This window comes from Octopus bimaculoides, chromosome 5 (assembly GCF_046866305.1).
Source record: "Octopus bimaculoides isolate indiv1 chromosome 5, ASM4686630v1, whole genome shotgun sequence".
Taxonomy (NCBI): domain Eukaryota; kingdom Metazoa; phylum Mollusca; class Cephalopoda; order Octopoda; family Octopodidae; genus Octopus; species Octopus bimaculoides.
In genome coordinates, this window is record NC_142932.1 from 2,306,891 (window position 1) to 2,323,433 (window position 16,543).

The window sequence follows — 16,543 nt, forward strand, 5'->3', positions numbered from 1 at the left end:
GAGTAAGTTATGGGGATGTAAATAAACGAACAGCAGTTGTGAAGCAGTAATGAGGGAGAAACACAGAGACAAAGACACATCACATACACTTATATATATACATGCATATATATATACGATCGATTTCTTTCAGTTTCTGTCTACAAAATCCACTCACAAGGCTTTGGTTGGTCTGAGGCTATAGCAGAAGACACATGCCAAGTCACCACACAGTGGGACTGAAGCCAGGACCATGTGTTTTGGAACTAAGTTTCTTACTACACAACCACACCTGCACCTATAGATATATGTGTGGGGGGTGTATATATGTATGCATGTATATATATATATATATATATATGTATGTGTACATATGTGTACACCTATATATAAATTGGTTGTGTAGTTCTTAAGTTTTAGGCATTTACACAGACCCACAGATAGACACACAGGCAGACAGACACACAGGCAGACAGACACACAGGCAGACAGACACACAGGCAGACAGACACACATTCTCATCTTTATATATACAGATATGTATGTATGTATGTATGTATGTATGTATGTATGTATGTATGTATGTATGTATGTATGCCTGTATATATGTGAGATAATAGTTTCACTTTAATAGTTTCAGTATTAAAGTGAAAATATCTGACATTACAATACAGACATCTTATTTCACCTTTAACACGTAATACTGAAATAGTGGAGGGGGTATAATATCGCTCTGGGCTCGCACTAGGCAAGAAGTTAAAATTTTTTTTTTTACCTATGACATTACATGGACCCTAAGTAAAGCATGTGTAAAATTTGAATGAAATTGGTCGTTTAATTCTCAAGTTTTAGGGATTCACGCAGACACACAAACACACAGACAGACAGACAGACACACATTCTCATCTTTATATATAATCATATAGGCGCAGGAGTGGCTGTGTGGTAAGAAACTTGCTTCCCAACCACTTGGTTCTGGGTTCAGTCCCACTGCGTGACACCTTAGTCAAATGTCTTCTACTATAGCTTCTTGCCGACCAAAGCCTTGTGAGTGGATTTGGTAGACGGAAACTGAAAGAAGCCTATCGTATATATATATGTATATATATTTATCTATGTGTGCCTGTGTTTGTTCCCACCTTACCACTTGACAACCGGTGTTGGTGTGTTTACGTTCCCGTAACTTAGCTGTTCGGCAAAAGAGACCGACAGAATAAGTACCTGAATAAAAGGCGGCGAGCTGGCAGAATCGTTAGCACGCCGGGCGAAATGCTTAGCGGTATTTCGTCTGCCGCTACGTTCTGAGTTCGAATTCCGCCGCGGTCGACTTTGCCTTTCATCCTTTCGGAGTCGATTAGATAAGTACCAGTTACGCACTGGGGTCGATATAATCGACTTAACCCGTTTGTCTGTCCTTGTTTGTCCCCTCAGTGTGTAGCCCCTTGTGGGTAGTAAAGAAATAAGAATAAGTACCAGGCTTTAAAAATAAGTGGTGGAGTCGATTCATTCGACTAGAAATTCAAGCCGGTGCTCCAGCATGGCCGCAGTCTAATGACTGAAACAAGTAAAGAATAATTATATGTGTGTGTGTGTGTGTGTATACATACATGTATGTGTATGCGCGTGTGTTTGCATGTTTGCACACACACACACACATGCACATACACACACACTCTCTCTCCTCTCACTCGCACATACACACAAGTATAGTTGGGGTGGGAGGGCTACCATTCGCAATTTTATAACGATAACGTCATCGTTAAAGGTATTTACAGGTAATTCGATGAGTCAGTTCCTGGTCCATTACATGTCTGACGACAAGTTTTACGAAGTAGTGTCTAAACCCCTACAAATATTCACCGCATCAAATTCACCAGTTTCGGATGGACAAACCTGCAAATGTCACGGGCACCGCCTCTCTATTACTATACAACAATAACGTCAACAGAGCGCTCGTTCTTTTCTTTTGTGCTATTATTGTACGACTATCACCTTTCACACTATTGCTACTGCAACTACCCTCAACCATTACCTTCACAGTTAGCGTCATCGTCAGCCAGCTAACTGTTGCTGAATCATAAGGAACGCAAATCCCAATTATAATTAGTCATGCGAATCGATAATCATCCGAAGTCATATATATATATACATACATACATACATGCATATATATATATATACATATATGCATATATATATATATATATACATATATATATATACATATATATACATACACACACATGTATGCATTTATGTATGTATACTCAAATATGCATAGTAAATGTGAATCCTAACAAAGGAATTAATGTGACACCTGTACCGTCATTCTTTTGAGACATACATACGTACGTACGTACGTACGTACGTACGTACATACATACATACATACATACATACATACATACACGTAGGGATGGATTTTTCTTCCAAATATATGCAGCATAGATGCAGGCGTGGCTGTGTGGTAAGAAGTTTGCTTCCTAACCACATGGTTCCGGCTTCAATCCCACTACTTGGCACTAAGGGTAAATATTTTTTTTCATAGCCCCGGGCCGGTCAAAGCCTTATGAATGAGATTTGCCAGACGGAAGCTGAAAGAAGGCCGTCGTATATACATATATATTTATATATATACCTGTAAAAATATGTGTCACTTATTTGGTAGCCATGATAATATATATATATATATAGATATATATATATATATATATATATATATATATATATATATATATATATATATATATATGAACGCGTGTGTGTGTGTGTGTGTGTAACTGTATTCACGCTTTCCACCACCAGTGCTTGACAACCAGTGTTGGTAATTGTACGTACGTATGTATGTATATACACATATATACATACATTCATACATACATACATACATACATACATACATACATACATAAACGAAAGACCTATCTCGAGCCCACAGGCCTATGTAGGCTGGAGTTCATCCTGGGCCCTATGATGGTTAAGTGACAGAAAGTACTAGACTCAGCGCTGAACTGAAAGCCAGTCCCTCGCAAAGTTATCCCCATGAAGTTTCTGTGGTGCTTATTTTCAAATGAGTGGAGAAAAAGAACTATCGTGAAATGAAGTGCCTTGCTCAAGGATATAATGCTTCACCCGGTATATATAAATATATAGTGAAATGAAGAAAAGAAAATGGAGAGTAGAAAGTTAGCAATTATTTATTATTAACAAATTGTCGTCCTTACTTCTTACAGCTGTTTCAATTAATACTGAATAATTTAATTACAAGTTTGTACATTAAATTTGCATTTATGTGTCATGAACATAATTTCATCAGAGAAAAAGGGGTACCTTGAGATGTTATATGCGGACCTATCAGTTCATTTTAGCAGACGCAGATAATCTTAGATTACTGCACTCCGAGTGTTGGATCGAGGTACATTCAGGTTGAACCCACGTCTTGTAGACCCTAGTGAGAAAGCTGACTCTTTGAATTATGTGCACGCTGCAACACAGCGCACTTCCACACGGCTTCTGGCGACAAAATCTTAATCAAACTTTAATCGATTCTGTGACTTGATATACTGGGCGATTGGGATCGATCCCGGAACACGTGATTGCGACCAGAAAACGTGTATTTAGCAGCTGTGCTTACTGCGTGCATCATTATAATACATCTGAAGGTTATATATGTGTTTAAATAAATGATCATTCTAGGAGTGTTTACTTTAGTTGAATGTGTGGAGAGTTAAGACTGAATACAATTAAAAAGATATCAAAGCACACAGACACGTACATACACACACACGTATATGTGTGTGTGTGTGTGTATATATATATATGTATATATTCTATATACATATATGTAGATAGATAGATAGATTCTTTTACTTGTTTCAGTCATTTGACTGCAGCCATGCTGGAGCACCGCTTTAAAGGGTTTTTTAGTCGAAAAAAGCAACCCCAGCACTTATTCCTTGTAAGCCCAGTACTTATTCTATCGGTCGCTTTTGCCGAACTGCTAAGTTACAAGGACGTAAATACACTAACATCGGTTGTCAAATGATGATGGAGAGGACACACACACACACACACACACACACACACACACACACACACACACACGCACATATATATATATATATATATATATATATATTCATTAGAAATGCAGAGACGCCTATAATAGGACATCTACTCGCTAGAAATAGCAGCAAAAATACTACATACCACAAAAGTTAGGGATAATTTCGAAAGGAAATGAAAAATAAAAACTTTTACCAATCTATATTCTGATTGAATATAGATTGGTAAAAGTTTTTATTTTTCATTTCCTTTCGAAATTATCCCTAACTTTTGTGGTATGTAGTATTTTTGCTGCTATTTCTAGCGAGTAGATGTCCTATTATAGGCGTCTCTGCATTTCTAATGAATAATACATAGTCTATTGACTGTTTTTACTCTCGCTAGGCCACTGGTGGTAAATAAAATTTCTAAAAATTTTCTTTGCCACCCTATAATTTATTAATATATATATATATATATATATATATATAGGTTATGAGAGGTAATGGTGTCAATAAGACCCCAAGGTGAAGGTTTCAGGTAATGCTGAGTAAGTGATATGGACAGACCATAGTTAAGCTCCATATGATGTATGAGCTATATATATATATATATATATATATATATATATATATATATATATATATATATATATATATACATATATATATATATATATATATATATATATATATATATATATACGGCGAGCTTACTTCAGTTTCCGTCTACCAAATCCACTCACAAGGCTTTGGTCGGCCCGAGGCTATAGAAGAGACTTGCCCAATATGCCACGCAGTGAGACTGAACCCGGATCCATGTGGTTTGTAAGCAAGCTTCCTATTGTGCAGGTGTATAGGTGTATACCTGTATGTGTGTATGGTAACGAGTGATTTGTGTTGGGTGTTTACACCGACCGTTTGGTCGAACCGATATTGAAATCGAGTAATGGGCTGAAATTAAATACAGGGGCAATATATTGATCGATTAAAGCCTTTGAAGTGTGTGTGTGTGTGTGTGTGTGTGTGTGTGTGTGTGTGTGTGTGTGTGTGTGTGTGTGTGTGTGCGTGCGTGCGTGAGTGTGCGTGTGCGCGTGCGCGTGCGCGGCGTGTATGTGTGATTTATATATATATATATATATATATATATATATAGAGAGAGAGAGAGAGAGAGAGAGAGAGAGAGACAGACAGACAGACAGACAGAAAGAGCTAGAAAGGAGGAAAGGTGGTTAAATAAGAATATGGGTGAAGATTGTGTCTGAGTGTGACAAAACGACAGTTTCCAATTAGTTCTTCATGCAGGTGTAATGTGGGCGTGGTTAAGCAACATGATTGTCAGTAGTAAGGGCGGAGTTATATCAATGATTTGCTTTGCGAGCGTGAAGAAAAGCAAGTATGTGTAAGCTGTGTAGAGCATTGTGTCATATTGTATTGTGGTAAGTTGTAGTTCACTAACGCCCATTTGTGTTGTTGTTGTTGGTGGTGTTGGTGGTGGTGGTGGTGGTGGTGGTGGTGGTGGTGGTGATTGTAGGGATGGGGGGGGAATATATTGGTGTTGTGGTCGGTGTCGTTCTTGTAGCGGTGGAGGGAATGTTTGTTGTAGTGACGGAAGTGATGTTGGTGACGATAGTGACGGCTGCTGCAACAGCCGTCACTTGTGGTGGGTAAGTCAGTGGTACCGGTAGGGTGATGGTAGTAGTGATGAAGCTGTTAGTGGTGAATGTAAAGATGGTGGTGCTGGTGCTGGTGGCAGCGGTGGTTTTAATGGTGATGGAGATGATGGTGAAACATAGAAGCGGCACTACCAGTAGGTGTAGAAGTACGGGTAGGGACTGAGGCAGAGGTGAGTGTACGGTGGGGGTGAAGCTGTAATGCGGTGTAGCAGGTTTCGATGTAACGGTAGCTTTAGATAGCAGCTAAGTTTCATTTGAACCTTAAAAGTGTCGCTTTAGAAACGGAAGAGCAGTTTGCAAAATTGAACCTGAGATAGAAAGAAAAGAGGTGGTGGTCACGGTTGAAACGCAGTGGTGTGGAGCTCAATGACAACAACTGTAATAAGGGTAGAACACAGTTAACTTCGTCAGCAGAAGGGCGTGAAGATTGGAACAAGGGTGGACAATTTGTGTACTTCAGAAAATTATGTGGCTTAATCCAGTGGTTCACAACCGGAGACCATATGGCCCTTCAGGGTTCCATATGATCCTTGGAGGTCCATGTAAGATTTTGTTGTTAAAATTTATGCGTAATAAATTGCTTATTCTTCTACGATACTCAAAATATTTTACCTTTTTATACAATTGGTGTATATATAGGCGCAGGAGTGGCTGTATGGTAAGTAGATTGCTTACCGACCACATGGTTCCAGGTTCAGTCCCACTGCGTGGCACCTTGGGCAAGTGTCTTCTACTATAGCCTCGGGCCCACCAAAGCCTTGTGAGTGGATTTGGTAGACGGAAACTGAAAGAAGCCCTTCATGGATATGTATATATATGTATGTGCGTTTATGTATGTGTTTGTCCCCCTCCCAGCATGCTGGTGTGTTTGCGTCCCCGTAACTTAGCGGTTCGGCAAAGTAGACCGATAGAATAAGTATTATGCTTACAAAGAATAAGTCCTGGGGTCGATTTGCTCGACTAAAGGTGGTGCTCCAGCATGGCCGCAGTCAAATGACTGAAACAAGTAAAAGAGTAAAAAAGTAATTCTTAATATTTAATTATAAAGATATAGCAGGATTTGTTTTAATACACATCAAACGGCTACGGAAGTCCAGTCGAGTAAAATGGGAATCAAAGGGGTCTTTAGGCAAAAGATGATTGAGAATCACTGATTTACGCTTTTTAAATTTGTCCTCCACTATGGCGAAGAAAGGATAAAGAAGAATTATACGGAGGTAAATTCTAGACATACAAGGAAGGTAGTGGTGTAGCCTGGGACAACTCTTGAGTAGCCACCCCCACCCCTCAATCCTATAAAGGTCAACAGACCTAAAACTGCCACCAGATAAAAGCGTCGCTGGGGCGACAGCCCAGCTCGCTCCCACTCCTAGCTACGCCCCGCCTCCCCTGATAGAGTTTATGAAGGTACACCACAGACGAGGTCACGAATGGCAACGAAACTACTTTGACAACCCAGATGATTGATTGATTGATATATTGATTGATTGATTGATTGATTGATTGATTGATTGATTGATTGGGTGGTTGGTTGGTTGGTTGGTTGGTTGGTTGGTTGGTTGGTTGGTCGAAGGGTTAATCTTGCAACTGGTTAGTTAATTATTTGATCGACCAGGAGAGAAAACATGTAACAAGCAGTGTAAGATCATAGACTTTGCAAAACCATCTCCATTATACAGGGGAAACCAAAGAAGCCGAAAAAAAATTAAGAAATATCAAGGCCGATTCAGAGCGATGAAGACATTGTGGAAGACAAAGATGGTGGAAAATGGTGAGGTGATCCAAGAATTTCCTCTTCAGATTACAGGAGAGGACGTTCCAGGACGTTGTGTTGAAAGCCCATGAATCTCTTGCTCTCATTGCTATCAATGTTATCGAAGAGCAAGACCCGTTAGAGCTTTATGTGTGTGTGGGGGGGGGGGGGTGTATGTATATATTCATGTACAGAGTGTGAAGGGTATTTCAAGACAACTATCAATAGTTACTTTCTTTGAACCAATAAAAAAGGTTCAGAAAAAATACAAACACAAGAAATGACAGACAAAATGCTAACACAAGAAATGAAAAGATATGTAGTTGTTGTCGCCACATGTGCGGAACACACACGATTTAGAAATTGCTAACTTTCTAAATTTTGTGAGATCTTTTGTACACAAACTTTGGATGGAAGCCTCTTGTAGGAATAATCAAAAAGAAAAAGAAATATTTCAAATATTCTGACACCATAAGGGCACTGCAATTCATCCAATGGGTTTAAAATGTTGTCGATGATAATCCCGGAAAATTTATGACGACTATTACTAAAATATTTCAAGAGTCGGAGTAGACTGTCAGAACGATGGGGAACGAGGACATTCGATACAAGTCGTGCGAACTGCAACGAGGCAAATTCATATCTGCAAAGACATAGGAAAACCGTTTGATTCATGCCAAGCGGTTACTTAATAAAGTTAAAACTCTCACAAGCATCGCACATACATCTCGCATACTTGTGTGTGTGTGTGTGTGTATGTGTATGTGTGTATGCATGTACAGAGAGAGAGAGAGAGAGAGAGAGTGTGTGTGTGTGAAGGTAGACAAAGAAAGAGTGGGGTCTCGTAGAAGAAGCAAGATAACTAAAATTCAATACGTGTGTTTATTATTATTATTATTATTATTATTATTAGTAGTAGTAGTAGTAGTAGTAGTAGTAGTAGTAGTAGTAGTAGTAGTAGTAGTAGTAGTAGTGAGGCTGCGAGCTGGTAGAATCGTTAGCACACCGGTCAAAATTCTTAGCGGCATTTCGTCCGTTCTTACGTTCCGAATTCAAATTTCACTGTGGTCAACTTTTGTCAATAAAATAAGTACCATTTGAGCACCGGAGTCGATGTAATCGACTTAGCCCCGCCGAAAAATTGCAGGCCTTGTGCCTATAGTAGAAAGGATTATTATCATTATTAAGGCTGCGGGCTGGCAGAATCGTTAAAACGCCGGACGTAATGCTTAGCAGCATTTCATCCGTCATAACATTCTGAGACTCATGATCAAACTGGTTGTAAACTGCGTCGTATTTTGTGAGAATACCTGACATTCTTGGCTTATAGGGGATTCATGCTAACTCCCTTGAAGCCGCTGTTCTTGACATGGTTTAACCTAAATTTATTTCCGTAAGGCACCCTGCTTCTGGTTAGAAGACAGACAGTGGGTAGCGGTTCGACGGAGCACCAAAACCAGGTTCCCCACCGCTGTGAGTGTGACTCCTAAATAGATTTCGCCAGGATGACTTAATATTGAAGTTTACGTTTTGCTGATTCATAGAATACCCCGGTTGATTTTAATTTTGAGGTGGTGGGCGCCGCTTTTGTAATTTGTTTAAGAGTACAACAATATTTGTGTTTCTGATACAATAACGTTGCATGTAGTTGATCTTCGTGATGTGGAGTGAAGCAGCCGCACTTATTATTGGTAACCAGATGCAAAGTAAACTTTGATGGAATTTGATCTAAAAACGTAAAGCAAGCCGGAAGAAATGCCGTCAAGCATTTTATCTGGCGTGCAAACGATTTAAGCAACTCGTCGCCTTACAGGTGTAGCTTAATGGCATCGGATATCATCCTGAACGTTTCCTTTAGCTAGTCGTTGATTTTTTTTTTTTTTAACAGGGGCACGATGATACAAATAATGAGGCATAAAGCTAACAAGGAGATTTTTAGCTCAGTCGGAAATGTTCCCTGGACATTTCAGATAATTTCCTGATCTGAGAATTATCCTTTGGGGGTTATATAAAGGAAGAGAAAGTTTCAACAGTAAGGGCATAGCTGAAATACTTTTAACCGCAGATTTACTCAGTAAAAGGATTATCTTGTAACAATACACACAAATAACAGCTACATACTCTATGCATTATATTTGCTTGTGCATGAACGTATACATATGTATGTGTGTGTGTGTGTGTGTGTTTGTGTACATGCATACATGCATAAACACACAAGCACATATATATGTGTGTGTATATATATATAAATATAAAAATGGATACATCTTTTATACACACACACACACATATATATATATATATATATACATGAGTGTGTGTCTATGTGTGTGTGTACGTATATGCAATACGTATATGCAAATAGCATATATTTATATATTACATATTAGTATGAATTAAATACAGAGATATCAATGTATATATACACACACACACATACATACACATAAATATATGTATATATATGTATATATATATATATATATATATATATATGTATGTATATATATATATATACACGTACGTGCGAATGTATATACAATCTCGAACTTAGCGCATATACACTCACTGGCCTGGTTATTGGGTACTACTAGCATGACATTTCAACTTTTCTTTCCTTGAGCGCATCCTCACATACATATAAACACACAAACACATACACACGTATACACACACACACACACACACACACACAAACAAACACACTCTTTCTCTCTCTCTCTCTCTCTCAGTTTTTTCTTTGTTTCTCCGCCTCGTCTTTTTCTTTTTAATTTTCTCCCTACATCTATCTTTCTCACCTTTACATCCACATTTCATTAGATATGTTACACATATGCCCAGACACGCGCACATAAATGTGGGTGCGCGCGCGCGCGTACACATCCGTCTGTCAGAAAGGGTTCCTCTATCAATATCATACACACCTCCATCATGAAAGTATGTCTTAGCTCGCATACATTCCAGCATACGTGGATACATATATATATATACACACATACATACAGGCATGCATGCATACATAGTATGTGTGTGTGTGTGTGTGTGTGTATTTATACCCAATTATAAAGTGAGAAATGATGAGTGGATGCGTACTTAAGATAGGAAATTTTATTTGTTTCCATAGAAACGCATCTTTAAGCCATTCACTCACCCTGCACTCCGCCACCACCAGCTCCATCACCCTTACCCACCATATGTATATATGTGGATATTTTCTCTGTTTTATTTAACATTTCGGCATTCTAAAGTTCGTTTTTTGACTTCTCATTTTATTATTATTATTATTATTATTGTTACTACTACTACTACTACTACTATTATTATTATTATTATTATTTTATGTTTGACTTTTGTTTTGTATTTGTACAAGTTGGATCCAAGTCTCACCCAGAGACCTCAAGAGACAACAAGTTAGAAGTTCATGTAGGTGTTATGCCTAGGGTACCATATATTTGGATTTGTACAGTTTTGTTCTAGTGAATGGTTAAGAAAATTAAGAAAATATATTATTATTATTATTATTACTATTATTATTATTATTATTATTATTATTATTATTATTATTATTATTATTATTATTATTATTATTATCATTATTAAGGCGGCGAGCTGGCTGAATCGTTAGCACGCTGGACGAAACGGTTAGCGGTATTTCGCCCGTCGTTAAGTTCTGAGTTCAAATTCAGACGAGGTCGACTTTGCCTTTCATCCCTTCGGGGTCGTTAAAATAAGTACCAGTGAAACATTGGGGTCAATGTAATCGACCCATCCTCCACCTCCCACAACCTGCCCTTGTGGGAAAAATTATTATTATCATTATTATTATTATTATCATTATTATTATTATTATTATTTATTATTATTATTATTATTATTATTTATTATTATTATTATTATTATTATTATTATTATTATCATTATTATTATTATTATTATTTTTATTATTATTATTATTATTATTTTTTATTATTATTATTATTATTATTATTATCATTATCATTATCATTATTATTATTATCATTATTATTATTATTATTATTATTATTATTATTATTTTATTATTATTATTATTATTATTTATTATTATTATTATTATTTTTATTATTATTATTATTATTTATTATTATTATTATTATTATTATTATTATTATCATTATAATTATCATCATTATTATTATTATTATTATTATTATTATTATCATTATCATTATCATCATTATTATTATTATTATTATTATTATTATTATTATTATTATCATTATCATTATCATCATCATCATCATTATTATTATTATTATTATTATTATTATTATTATTATTATTATTATTATTATTATTATTATTATTATTCAGTAGTCTTATTTCTATAACGTGCTTTCACTGAGCTACCGGGTGCAGCTCTGTATGCTTTGAGTATGTTCTGTGGTTTGTTGTGATACTCTTATAGTTACCGTACTGAAAGTTTTACGTAGGATGTGTGCAATGCCTAGTAGTGCTATATATTTATTAGTCCTGCTATTTTTGTTATGTATTTGTCTGAATATTTTTTTATCATAACTAATGCGCCAATTATGATAGGAATTGTTTCTGTTTTTAGACTCCGCATTTGAGTTACGTTTATTTCCAGGTCTTAGTATTTTGAAAGTTTCTCCATTTCTTTTAGAGAAACGTTGTCATCTCTTGGTATTGATACAACAATTAGAAAGCTTTTTTTATTCTTGATGATCTCTGACAACTATATCTGGCATATTGTCCTTAATTTCTCTATCTGGGTGTATTGGCATATCCCATAGTATTGTTGCTTTCTCGTTTTCTGTGACCTTTTCTGGCGTGTGCCTATACCATCTTTTTTCTGTTGTTATTCCATAGTGTTGGCACAGCTTCCAGTGTATATAGGTCCCAGCTCTGTCGTGTCTGTGAATATATTCCTTCTTAGCCAGGACTGGGCAGCCAGTGACAATATGCTTTATTGTTTCTTGTCCATCTCCACATATTCTGCAGTTACTTGTCGTGTTTCTTTTCATTATATGTTTTTGGTAATTTCTGGTGAGGAGGCTTTGGTCTTGTGCTCCAATTAAAAATCTTTCAGTCTCTGATTTGAGTTCTGAGCTTCTCAGCCATTGCTGGGATCTTGCTTTGTCTATTTCTTTTGCATTTAGTTTAACCCTGTATTTGCCATGAAGAGGCCGAGATCGACTTTGCCTTTCATCCTTTCGGGATCGATAAATTAAGTACTATTGAAATACTGGGGTCAATGTAATCGACTTATCCTCTCCTCCAAAATGGCTGCCTTGTGGCAAAATTTGAAACCATTATTATTATTATTATTATTATTATTATTATTATTATTATTATTATTATTATTATTATTATTATTATTATTACTATTATTATTATTATTATTATTATTATTATTATTATTATTATTATTATTATTATTATTATTATTATTATTATTAAGTCGAGCTGGCAGGATCGTTAGCACATTGGACAAAATGTTTGCGGCATTTCATCCGTCTTTACGTTCTAGGTTCAAATGCCTCTGAGGTCGTCTTTGCCTTTCATTCTTTGTGGGTCAATAAAATAAGTACACGTTGAGCACTGTTGTCGATTTAATCGACTCCTTCGAAATTGCTGGTCTTTTGCCAATTCTTGAAACCATTATTATTGAGGCAGCGAGTAGGTAGAATCATTCACAAGCCGGACAAAATGCTCATAGGCATTTCTTCGGGTTCCTTACGTTCTGAGTTCAAATTCTGCCGAGGTCAAGTTTGGTCTTCAACCTTTCGGGGTCGGTAAAATATAGTACCAGTCAAGTACTAGCGTCGATGTCATCGATTAAGCTCCATGTCCCTAAAATATTACTGGCCTTGTACCAAAATTCGAAACAGTTATTGGATACCCCCGGTCCAAGAAAATTTTTTCAAGCACTGAGGTGCCATTAAAAAGGATTGCTCGAGATCCGAGCAGAGCTACGAAAGTGCACTGCACATAGTCGTGCAGCTTCCAAGCATTGCTGGCTTCTGGAATTATATCGAACAGCCAATTCTTGCGTGTAGGATGAATTTGACTATCCGAAGAGTCTAACGTAGGATTGTCTCCCGCCCACCATTAACAAAGCAGAGTAGGCAGTGTTCCTTTATCTCATAGCTAAGACGAAAGAGATTGTGTGTGGACGAGATTGAAAGCATTGAGGACAGATTCGCACCGCTTCGGTCAATCCCTCATCGACATTTTAAAGTTCTATTTATATAGGAAAGTTAAAGTGGAGACGGAAGTGCAATCTCCCAGTAAAAAGATAGATGACTGTGGCGAAAAATGGTTAGGGAGAGTGCACTTACTCTGAACATGTGCATGTAGATAGGAGAATAACAGTTGGACGAGAGCTCGAGAACTTGGTGGTCAGGGTGATCCTGGATCTGTGAAGTTCTTTGATTGGCCTTAGTTGGAGGTTCTTTTGTATCGGAAACACTGTATCATAGATGTGTTCAAATATTTTGTATATTATGTATACTTTTATCTCATTTCAAACTTCTTTACTTTTCTTACCCCTCATCTTTTATGTATGAGATTGCCCTTGACCAATTCTTCAATGCGAAGCTCGACAGTTGCATTTTCAGAGATGAGGCACTTGCTCCAAGACACGAAGGAACGAAAGTTATTCTATGGCAGAGGCATAACATACCAACAAACCCACAATTCGGTCTTTGACAGATCGGGAGGAGCGTATGTTATTCGATTTCAAGCAGTTGTGTACGGTTTTTCAGTGACACTTGGCTTACCTGTTCGGAGCGAGCAACGCGTTTGAAATGGGATGGACTTTATCTACTGACTCTACGTCCCGTCCCGGCCCTTGGCTAAGAATGCGGAGTTTGTGAAAGACCTATAACATTTGATGAAATACAGGAAGCTATGACTGAGTATAACATTAAACTATATCCAGTAGTGGGGCCCTGGCTTGAGAATTTCAGGGTTTTGGGCAGTGTGGAATCATCATTTAGCCTCTACTGTTCTGAGGTATACTCTTACCCGAAATAGTAGCACCTGTCGAGGTCCTAATTATGAGTTAATTATTAAGTCAGCCGGTCAGATTCAGTTCGTTTGCTTGGGAGGGCAACCCATCTAGAAGAAAAGACCTGATTTCAAACTTCTGCTGTCTTGCAGCCATATCCAGCTTTGGGAAAGGCTTCAGGAGTAAACCTGGAAGCGAACTCGGGAGTCGGCGCTCCTGATGCAGTTCGATACTGTCTACAACCTCGTTCTGACAACTCCTGCGACGACATTTCGCATTTGTTCAGGATTTTCGGTATTTGTTCCGTTACTCATTCTGAGTTCAATTCCCGACGAGGTTAACTTTACCTTTCATTCTTCCCGGATGGAGAAAGTAAAGTACCAGTCAAATACTCGGATTGACGGTATCAGCTAATTATCCTGCCCTCAAAATTATTAGCTTTGTGCCTAAATTAGAAGCCATTATTACTCTTATGGATAATGTGAGTATGTGTATGAGCGTACGTGCAGATTTCCTTAGATTTAATTTTATCATATTCCACAAGATCCAAACATTGAAAGCTATGTCATTATGTGTGTGTGCCTATTGGTGAAGAGTGAAAGAAATTGAAGAAAAGATACTTTCTTTTTATGTTCAGTTATAATAAAAACAAGTTTTCATTAATCTGATGAATTATTCTATAATTTTGTAGAATCCAAATTTATTATTCTTATACAAGAATGTTGTTGACTGTGACTTCAAAGATTCGGCCAGCTACACCATCGTTGGACGATGGATTAATTGGCTGAAACTTCGAAGTCACTGGCAACAACATTCTTGTATCCGAATAATAACTATATATATATGTGTGTGTGTGTGTGTGTGTGTAGAGTGTTAGGTGTGATGTACAGAATTAAATATTGAAAAAAAAAAGTCGTCAGAATTTTGGAATAAATAACTTCTTTCCTTTATTTTATACATATATTAGTGCTTTCGTTCGCCTTTCGAACTTGACAAATATAATTCTGTGAAAATACAGAGATCTTACTTATTTATATAAAACAGGTGTTTTTTTGAGGTTTTGTTTATAACAGAACATTGTTTTTTTTTTATTGGCTTTGGAGACAATACATCTTCAATTATCTCCAAAGCCTCCCCCCCCCCAAAAAAAAACAATGTTCTGTTATAAACAAAACCCAAAAAAACACCTGTTTTACATAAATAAGCAAGATCTCTGTATTTTCACAGAATTATATTTGACAAGTTCGAAAGACGAACGAAAACACTAATATATGTATAAAATAAATGAAAGAAGTTATTCCAAAATTCTGACGACTGTTTTTTTTTTCAATATATATATATATATATATATATATATATACCGCCAACACTTTTCTCTGCAAAATAGGGGTAGTTTATCCTGTTCAGGCTATATCATTAGCATTGTCCTGCGTTTGAGAATTTAAAATCACTTCTTTAACTTTCTAAGACATCTCAACTTCGTTTGTTTGTTTACGTTTATCGGAATTTGAATTTAACATATATATACATATATATATATATACACAGACAGGTTAGCACAAGTGCAAAACAAAGTAGAAAAAATAGTACTCGAATACCAAATGTAGACTGATATACTTTTATTAAAGCTGCAAAATTATCACTAAGCTGTTACTCAGAGTTTCACATTCCTGTACGTCGGACAGTTTTCATCACAACTGTTCGATGAACGGGAACGTGAAACTCTGAGTAACAGTTGTGTGATAATTTTGCAGCTTTAACAACAGTATATATATATATATATATATATATATATATATATATATATATATATATATATATATATATATATATGGCTAGCAGGCCGAAGTCACTGTCACCCCTCTTCGTGTAAAAGCTTCATAAACACTGTACTCTGCTAAAAAGTATTGTGAAAATTCTTCAGTTTAATGTTAAATTGTTTTCATGTATAACTTGACATAAAGAACGAACATTAAAATGTTATTCATATGTGTGTGTGCGGGTGAATGGGTTTTTAGGTGTGCGAATGTACATGATACGCTGTAACAAGTAAACTATTGTCCAATAAATGTTACATCAC